This window comes from Ostrea edulis, chromosome 1 (assembly GCF_947568905.1).
Source record: "Ostrea edulis chromosome 1, xbOstEdul1.1, whole genome shotgun sequence".
Lineage (NCBI taxonomy): Eukaryota > Metazoa > Mollusca > Bivalvia > Ostreida > Ostreidae > Ostrea > Ostrea edulis.
The window spans coordinates 37,571,830-37,580,601 of NC_079164.1; the positions used below are offsets into that span (position 1 = coordinate 37,571,830).

The window sequence follows — 8,772 nt, forward strand, 5'->3', positions numbered from 1 at the left end:
GCCCCAATCTTTGACTTTCCGAGACTATTCACAAATATTCCTCACATTTACTGAAATAATAGGCTTTTTGGCATCATAGACAACTTCTTCGTGAAAAAAACCCACGAAAAGGAAATATCCATCTTTTATTATCAGTCAATCAAAATTTCCTTTGTTAAGCACCACTCCGATTCTACGCACAAGTACTCTCTGAAGCTGGTACTGAAAAGATGTTTGAGTTCCTCATTGACAATGGCTACATAGTCTTTGATGATCAGGTCTTCCAAGAGTCTGTTCGAATTCCCATGAGCATGGATTGTACTCCTTTATTATCTGACCAGTTGTCGTCTTCATACGAGACAGAATTCCTGCAAAGGTATCTATATTAGAAGAAAAATACCTTGCCGTTGCCCTCAACTTGACATTGAAATATGTCGACGACGTTTCTTCTTTTAATGATACTGATTTCAACTGATATGTCGATTCGATATATCCCAGTGAATTCGAAATAAAAGACATCACGGAGAATTGTTATCAATAAAATGGTCGTGTAAAATGTTGAAAAAAGTTCTCCAAAGGCGTTTTTACTGTGCGGTTCCGACACAGTAACATAGTGTGCGACACAGTCAAAAAATAACAACACAGTAAGATCCACGCCAATGATAATCGAAACTTCTAGGCAACGAGAGAGAATTCTTATTGTTTACTAAATCAAATTAGTACATGTAAGGTGAAGATAACGAACAGTGATCAATCTCACAACTCCTATAAGCAATACAAAATAGATAGTTGGGCAAACACGGACCCCTGGACACATCAGAGGTGGGATCTTGTACCCGTGCTTCTGTCACAAAGCGACACATTCAGCAATATATCGTTTGAAAATATATATAATAAAAACACAGGGAGTTTTATATCACTCTATCAGCATATCTGATCCGTTTTTTGTTGGTCTCCCAAATAGTCAGCTGTTTTCAAGATCATTTTCAGAAATGATATCTAGGAAGCGTATGGAAGCATGTTCTGTCATGCCCAAAAATGTCCAAAAGAATAGTTTTAGTAAGTCCTTAACTTATATCCATTGGAAAAGACATGATAGACACTCTTGAAACATGGATGAAGATATATTGAATGCGTACAAAAACCTAATACATGTAATATTTGAAAACTACTCACTGTGCACCCTCACCTGGCTGTTGAATACAGGTAAACTACCATTGATGGCACAAATTATCAAACCCAGCCAATACCAAATTGCACCAATCAAGATAAATGCTAATGATCTTGGTTAAAGGATAAAAAAAATACGGAAGGGTTATAATAAATTAAATAGAAACCACAACAAGTTTCCATTCTCGTGTAGTTTTCATTCTCGTGTGAAACATATACTAAGTATGTTGTTAAACATTTCTCTCACCACTCGATTTGGTCCCTCGCTTTGCTCGGCACCAAATCTCTTGGTACTCAAGAAACGTTTAACAACATATACGTGGACTTGTTTTGAAAGCGAGTGACAGTGATCTATGTTTCAGAGTGGTTTGTTTCTTTAATATTACCAATGTTTGTTTTTTTTAATTTTATTTCGTTAGTTTGCAAATTACATACTACAGTATACTGTAGTACCAGGAACATGCAATCATGTATCCGTCCCTGTCAATCAAATCATATCAATGCATTACTGAAGTAGTTAAATAATCTATAACATTACTATGATGACATATTCTACACTTGTTTAGTCATGGATGTCCAAGGTACGAGTCTACTACAAGATGGGACGGACTTTGAAACACTTTTCAACAGCTCACAAGGAAACCAGGGAGTTAATTCATGGATTATATTTACATTTAATATGATGTCCAACTACTGTTTGAGTATTAGTGTGCGAAACTTGTTTTCGAAGAGTCTACCACAATTTCAAATTTTATAGGCCTAACTGATTATTATATTATAGAACAACATAAAAGTAACAAATTCTAAGTGTACTCATTATTTGTATTCCCTTTGTTTTGTAACTTGGAACAGATTTATCCCTTAATATTGAATATGCAAAGGTCATTTACAATACTGTTTATTTCTTGGTGATAATATTTTGTGTCTAATTTGTGCAAGTAGTAGATGGAAATAAAATTGAACTACAGAATGTCCAAAAATGTGTAAATGTCTTAAAACTGCATTAATTCTCTCTATAAACATATTAGTTCAAGATACTCGTCTCGCTACAACAGACTGGGGGGAAATTCAAGTAGATTTTGTCTACCGTTGATTTCGCACACTGAAAAAAGTTGTTCTACTGTTTTTATACTGCAACATAAAATGTTCACACTTTGGTTTGTGGGTTCGATTCCCATCTAGGGCTTACTATTGCAAACTACATTAACTTATCTGAATAATTTTATAACATGTATTACATATAAAAACAATAAATATTCAAGTTTGAACCTTGCCACATCAAATGTTCACAAATTTCATAATTAAATTGCGTTTTTGTTTACTTTTTGTCAAAATTATTTTTTGCTTTTCTTAATTGTTGGATTTCTTGTGTTAAACCAAATTCTATGTTAGTGTAGTTTGCTGCTGCTAAAGGAGGATATACTGCCCTGTGCCTCCACCAAAATGTTCCATCATCAATAAAATTCACCCAATTCAAGTTGTAATCTTCATTTTCAGTATTATAAAGTAAACTATGATCAAGAATACTATAAACAATATCAATTGAATGTATATTTAATGCTTAAACTTCAGAATTGTTAAGATTTCCATCCATATAATAGGTACTACACCAAGGAAGAAACAGCTAAAAGACCATGCTGTCCCAAGTATCTTTCCATGGCGACAATGTAAGCAGTCATTCAAAGAATCTGAAAATGGCACATTTAGGTCTGGAAGGGGGTACATCAACACTGACACAGCAGTTGAGGACATGGGCGGTGAAGCTGATGGTGCATCTTTCCTTCCAAATGAAGATTATATGTGTAATGTGGAGAGTGAAGTCACCATTGCGGCAGATGTTCATCCTAATGCACTACTCTTCTCTTTTGCACCAAGTAACTCCAACCCCCCAACCCCCCAATCATTTCCAGTGAACTCCAGCACACAGACGCCACAAAGACCCATTTTTAGTATTGAAAACTTTGTCAATGACAATGCTGGTATTATGTTTTATACTGGTCTTTCTTCGTATCAATTGTTTTTATTTGTCCTGCGGACCCTTGGTGAAGCTGCATACAATCTTAATTATCTATATTCTCAGGTAGATAATGTGAGTGTTCCTGATCAGTTTTTTTTTAACGCTGATCAAGCTTAGACAGCATAAGATTAACTTTGAACTGAGTAGGCTTTTTAGCATTTCAGAGGTCTCTGTATCCAATATCTGGATTACATGGGTGAATTTTATGTTTCACCAGTGGAGAGAAGTTGACTTGTGGCCAGAGAGAGATCTTGTCAAGTATTATACACCAACTGACTTCAACAAGCAGTTTCCTACTACTAGGGTGATCATCGATGGAACCGAATGTCCTGTGATGAAGCCAAAACCACCCAGAACACAGCAGAGCACCTTTTCCACCTATAAAAATAGAAACACAGTTAAAGTTTTAGCTGGAGCAACACCAGGTGGTTTAGTTTCTTACCTTTCCCCAGCATATGGGGGTTCAACTTCTGATAGGCAAATAGTTGAAAGATCAAGACTTACAACATAATGGCTGACAAAGGGTTTAATGTTCAAGACCTTTTTGCACCCTATGATGTTACTGTAAATATGCCTACTTCTTTAAAGAACAGAAACAGAATGTGTGGGAAAACTATTCAAAGAGACCGCAAAATTTCAAGTAAATGTGTACATATTGAACGAATTATTGGTTTGGCAAAGACTTACAAAATTCTTACTCAACCTCTAAATACAAATCATATTCAATTGTTTCATGCTTTGTAATTTCAGGCAGTGTATTATTCCAAAAAATGCTTAAGAACATGTACCAACAAGTAAACTGGTAATCTCAGTTGAGATTCTACTCAGCTGATATTTGGACTGATGCCTTCGTCAAATCGTGGAACAGCTCTCCATAATTTATGTCTGGAAATAATTCCCCAACATCTATACGTTATTGTAATTTAATTAACAATTTATGAAGGACTTGCCTAGCTATTCCCAATTCAGTTCTCATTTCAGGTTGCAAAATTCAAAACTAAACAGGTTTCAAAATTTGATATGAATTTGGCAGCTATTGCATTCATTTCCAGTGTCAGACTGGAAAGCTTTGCATCAGGGTGCAGTCACTGCATAGCAGCTTTAAACACTGTTTCATTATTGTCAAATGACTGCCAAATTCATAACAAATGTTGCATCATGTATACATCAGCTGAGTCAAATCTCAACTAAGATTACGACAAGCGGCGCTTTACAGTAACCACAATGTCTGTCAGTCATTTAACTACTAGTGTACCTATGTGGGAAATACTAACCTTTGAGAAGTATCATTGTTCTGATAAAGTACTTGTTTGTTTATTTTTTAACACAGAACTTTTGTATTTTGTGAGTAAGTATTAAACAGCCCTCTGAATACTGTACACGAAAAATTTTATGCATCCTCTTCCAATGTAATATTTCTTTTAATACTCTCTGAGTAAGTATTTGACAGTTGTTATCCGAAGTGAAGCAGATATTTTTAATTTTTAGTTCTGTCAATTTTAATTGTAGATTTATCTGATCCAGTACATGGAATTTGTACACAGGGTATTCCATTAGTAAATATTCTATTGCTTACTGCCTGTTAGTTTTTACTGACTTACACAACAGATCATCCAGAAACTTTGTTTTAAAAGTCTCCTTATCACTATTGGATGCATTCCACAGGTCTACATACAAAACTTTCAGATTTCTGAAGTTTTCAAAAATATGGATTTCATTTAAACTATATATTTAAGTCATAATATAAGTAAGTTTAACTGCATATTTCGAATTTGAAGTCAACAATAATGCCATCTCATAAACTAAACACCACAATTCAAAAATGTACAAAACAAGAGAAAAGGTTCATATATATATATATACAATATATACATATATATATGTATATATATATATATATATATATATATATATATATATATATATATACTGTATAGAAGTACCTGCAATTAACTATGATAAGAAATATACAAACTGGAAAAAAAAAATTCTGATAATGTATACAACATTGACTCATGGTAAAATAAACAGATCACAATGGCAATTAAAGTATATTTCAAACTGATATAAATAAATCAATGACAAACTTTATTTTGTCTAATCCTTTCAAATCAAAATGTAAAATTGCTATACTGCTTGAAGTAAAACTTCTCTAGAACAGCATTCTTGAAATGTGAATGAAAAAAGTGTTCAAGTTTTTCTAACATCTGTTCCATAAACACCTCATCCCTCTCAATTTGAAATATCCTGATATCTTGAAATGTATAAACAACAAAATCACATCTTTTCTTTTCACAACAAAACAACTGCCCCTGAACTTGATAATAATAATCATGTGTTGGGTCTAGTGTAGTTTGACCATTAATAACTTTCAAATAAGGAACTGTTTGTGTAGTAACAAGTTGAGTTCTAGAAGAAAAAGGACATTTAACTTCTACAAGTTTATTTTGTTCTACAATAGCATCTGGACTGGCTGCTAAAAATGGACATATTTTGCTAACAAAAGATCCACAACTTCTGGTGACTTCACTCGTTACCTCAAAATATTTCTGAAGAGCAACAGACTCGTAATTCTTCCCATAAATTATGGGAGCTGATTTGATATCATGAACAATTGTAAGAAATGTTGCCAATTCATCTTTGTCTGTCCTATCTGTATATTTGCAAATTCGATCATATTTTGAGGAATGTAATCTTTTACATCTTTCTGAGAGCCATAGTTCATTTTTTGATTGACCCAGAGTTTGTTTTTCTAAGGAACAAATTTCTGCACTTCTTATATTTGTAATAATTTGTTCTCGAAGCCAAATGTCAGAGTTTTTCAGATGAATAATCATGGTCAAAGTAAACTGTATATGAGTTTGCTGGAGTAAATAACTGAGAAATAGGAAGGCGGTTGATTGGAGCATAATTAACACAAGTAGTTCTAAAATAATCATTGTAACCTGTGCTCTTTCTGAATTTAGAAGGCCTGGGATCAAAATTAAAAGCATTGGTGTCTTGTCTAGCAAGTGGCAAATCTTTAGCTTTGATGGGGCTTCCAGAACATGGCTTACAGTGATGAAAAGTTTGAATTTTCTGAGTACATGTTTCTTCAGTTACAATTTCTTTTTAAGATGAAATCTAGCATATTGCTAATAGCAAAGTACACACATGTTTACAATGAGCTTTAGGCCCCATACCAGCAGCACACTCACATTGTGTTTCTACAACACAACCATCTTGATGCACACATCAATCTTATAAGTCACTGACTTTTTCATTTGGGCACGACACTCACTTCTGAAGAACAAAAAGTTATTGAAGCTTGCCAAACGAATGTACTTTAGAAATCTGTTTCAGTATAAATTTTGTGGTATAACGTCAATTCTTTTATTTTCTTGACTAAGGAAAAACTCTACTGCCGTTATCTTCACAGTTGCACACACACAACCTTCATTCAAATATTTGTATATGTCATGATCAGGCACACTCATTACATATTCCTCTACCAAAATCTTTATTTTTATCATATGCTTCCAGTCTGAAATAAATCATACTTTATTTATTCACCGCATGCATATATCTAGCATTTAGAAAAATAAATTATTAAACATACAATTATTTAACAGATAAGTCCAGTACTCCTCCTATCAAGCTAAAGGGTTAACTCACTAGCCAAAACTAGGATGAAGGCTAAATGTTCGGAACTTCCCCTTCAGAAAGACAATCATATCACCTTTTCAGAAGTACCAGCGCTTGTATGACAAAGTTCTGGGGGCAATCACACCTGACATAGAGTATACCCCGAATCCCAATGTGGGCCTCATTGTGACAGTTATTGATGCATGGATGATGTTGACAAAATATGAGTGAAATGACGATGACTTACAAGTACAAGGTTTAATTCCATTGTTGTCAATAAATAATGAATTATTAGTCATCGTATTTATCACTATTGATCAACAATATTCATAGGCTATCAAACACCTGCTAATCACAACAACACGCATCGTGCCGGGTAGACTGCGTCTAGTAGTACTAGTACGTGATTCTGTCAATTCTGACGACTGCTCAATAAACATTTCACGGTTTCAGACATTCAATTAATTCAACAAATGTGTGAACTTATCATATTTTCGTAAAAACAACACAAAAGAAAACAACCAAACCCATGTTTAACGATCACACACACGGTATCTATAGTCGTATGTAGAGTCGTTTTGTTGAATCATGTAAACAGTACGATTTATATCAGTAAGATTGGAATAATACCGCGATACTGTATAAATAATGAATGAAGAAAGTCCTTACCGTTCTATCAATTCTCTATTCCTTCCTGAAACTCTTGCACCTCGCTCTCGCAAAGCATTTCTTAGCTTCGAGAGATCCCAAACACCACAATCGGGTTTATCCGCCATATTTGTGAACTGTTGGACCCCATCGGAACGTGCGCTCCCTGTAGTCAGAGGAAGATAACGTCGTAATTACTGTGCACAATGAATGCCATTACGTCCTTAACCTTATATTACTTCAAGTCATTCATATGACAATTCTAGATAGAACAAACGAAATACTTACGCCAGTTTCCATCTTTGTATGACCTCGGTCTCAGCAACCCGATTATGTTCGGCAATCATCGTTCACATGGCCATGTATACGACGCAATGGCGGTTTATACGAAACACTCATTGTATGTATAGTCTCAAACAATATTCCCTTGTTTGTTTTGCTGAAGTTTCCTTCAGATGTTGGGGATTATATTAGTTATAACGTTGGGTGTTATTTTGTGCATGATTGGATTGTTGAAAAAAAATATCGTCAGTTACAACTTGTATTGCTTTAATAACACAATTTAATGTTGTATGGTCCGAATTTCAAAAAAAAATAATCCAAAATGTGAAAACGCTTTTAACTCATCGCACGTACGTCTTTGATGCTGTACGACATGTCATACATTATTTTATCTCCTTAAGCCAGAATTATTTGATTTTAAATCGGTGTTTACAAACAATCTTCCCTTGACCTTTTCCATAGACACACACTTGTCCAGTTCAGACTTGGAGATCATCGATGGTCCTATCTGTGTAAAGCTGTGTATTTTGTTACAACAGTACCTTGCCATACGTTTAAGAGCAATAAAATCATCAATCTTAAAGTTGGACAGAACTTTGTGTCTGAGTTATATATACAACATGTTGGGAATCCCCTGACGCGCGTGGGGCTATTTACAGATGCCTACATGTAACAAACAATGTACATTTTATGCATACTCACTATATGTACGTTTAGAGTAATCTTCTCACTATTTTCTTTTACATGGATATGTTTTAAAGAATGTAATTAAGGGAAAGTTAATAAATAAAAAACTAATTAATATGCTGTAAATTAATTCTGTACAATTATATTACATGAATATCGGATCATACAGCTTAAAATAATGTTATCTAAATAAAAAAAAAATCGATAGATAGATTGACCTACAAAAATGTAGAACATATGTAATGTCAGATATACTGGACCTCTGTGTATCTTGTAGGGAGGAATATGCAAGGTGAAGATAACGAACAGTGATCAATCTCATAACTCCTACAAGCAATACAAAATAGATAGTTGGGCAAACAATC

The 8,772-nt window shown here is 34.1% G+C and overlaps 1 long non-coding RNA gene across 1 annotated transcript; it reads right to left on the bottom strand.

Annotated features, from left to right (window-relative positions):
- Nucleotides 1-2,621: 2,621 nt before the first annotated feature.
- Nucleotides 2,622-7,802, bottom strand: LOC125657711 (uncharacterized). The gene is made up of 3 exons (XR_007363452.2): nucleotides 7,727-7,802; nucleotides 7,460-7,604; nucleotides 2,622-3,544 (listed from the first exon to the last, which is right to left on the bottom strand). It is a non-coding gene; the product is annotated as an uncharacterized LOC125657711 (long non-coding RNA).
- Nucleotides 7,803-8,772: the final 970 nt, after the last annotated feature.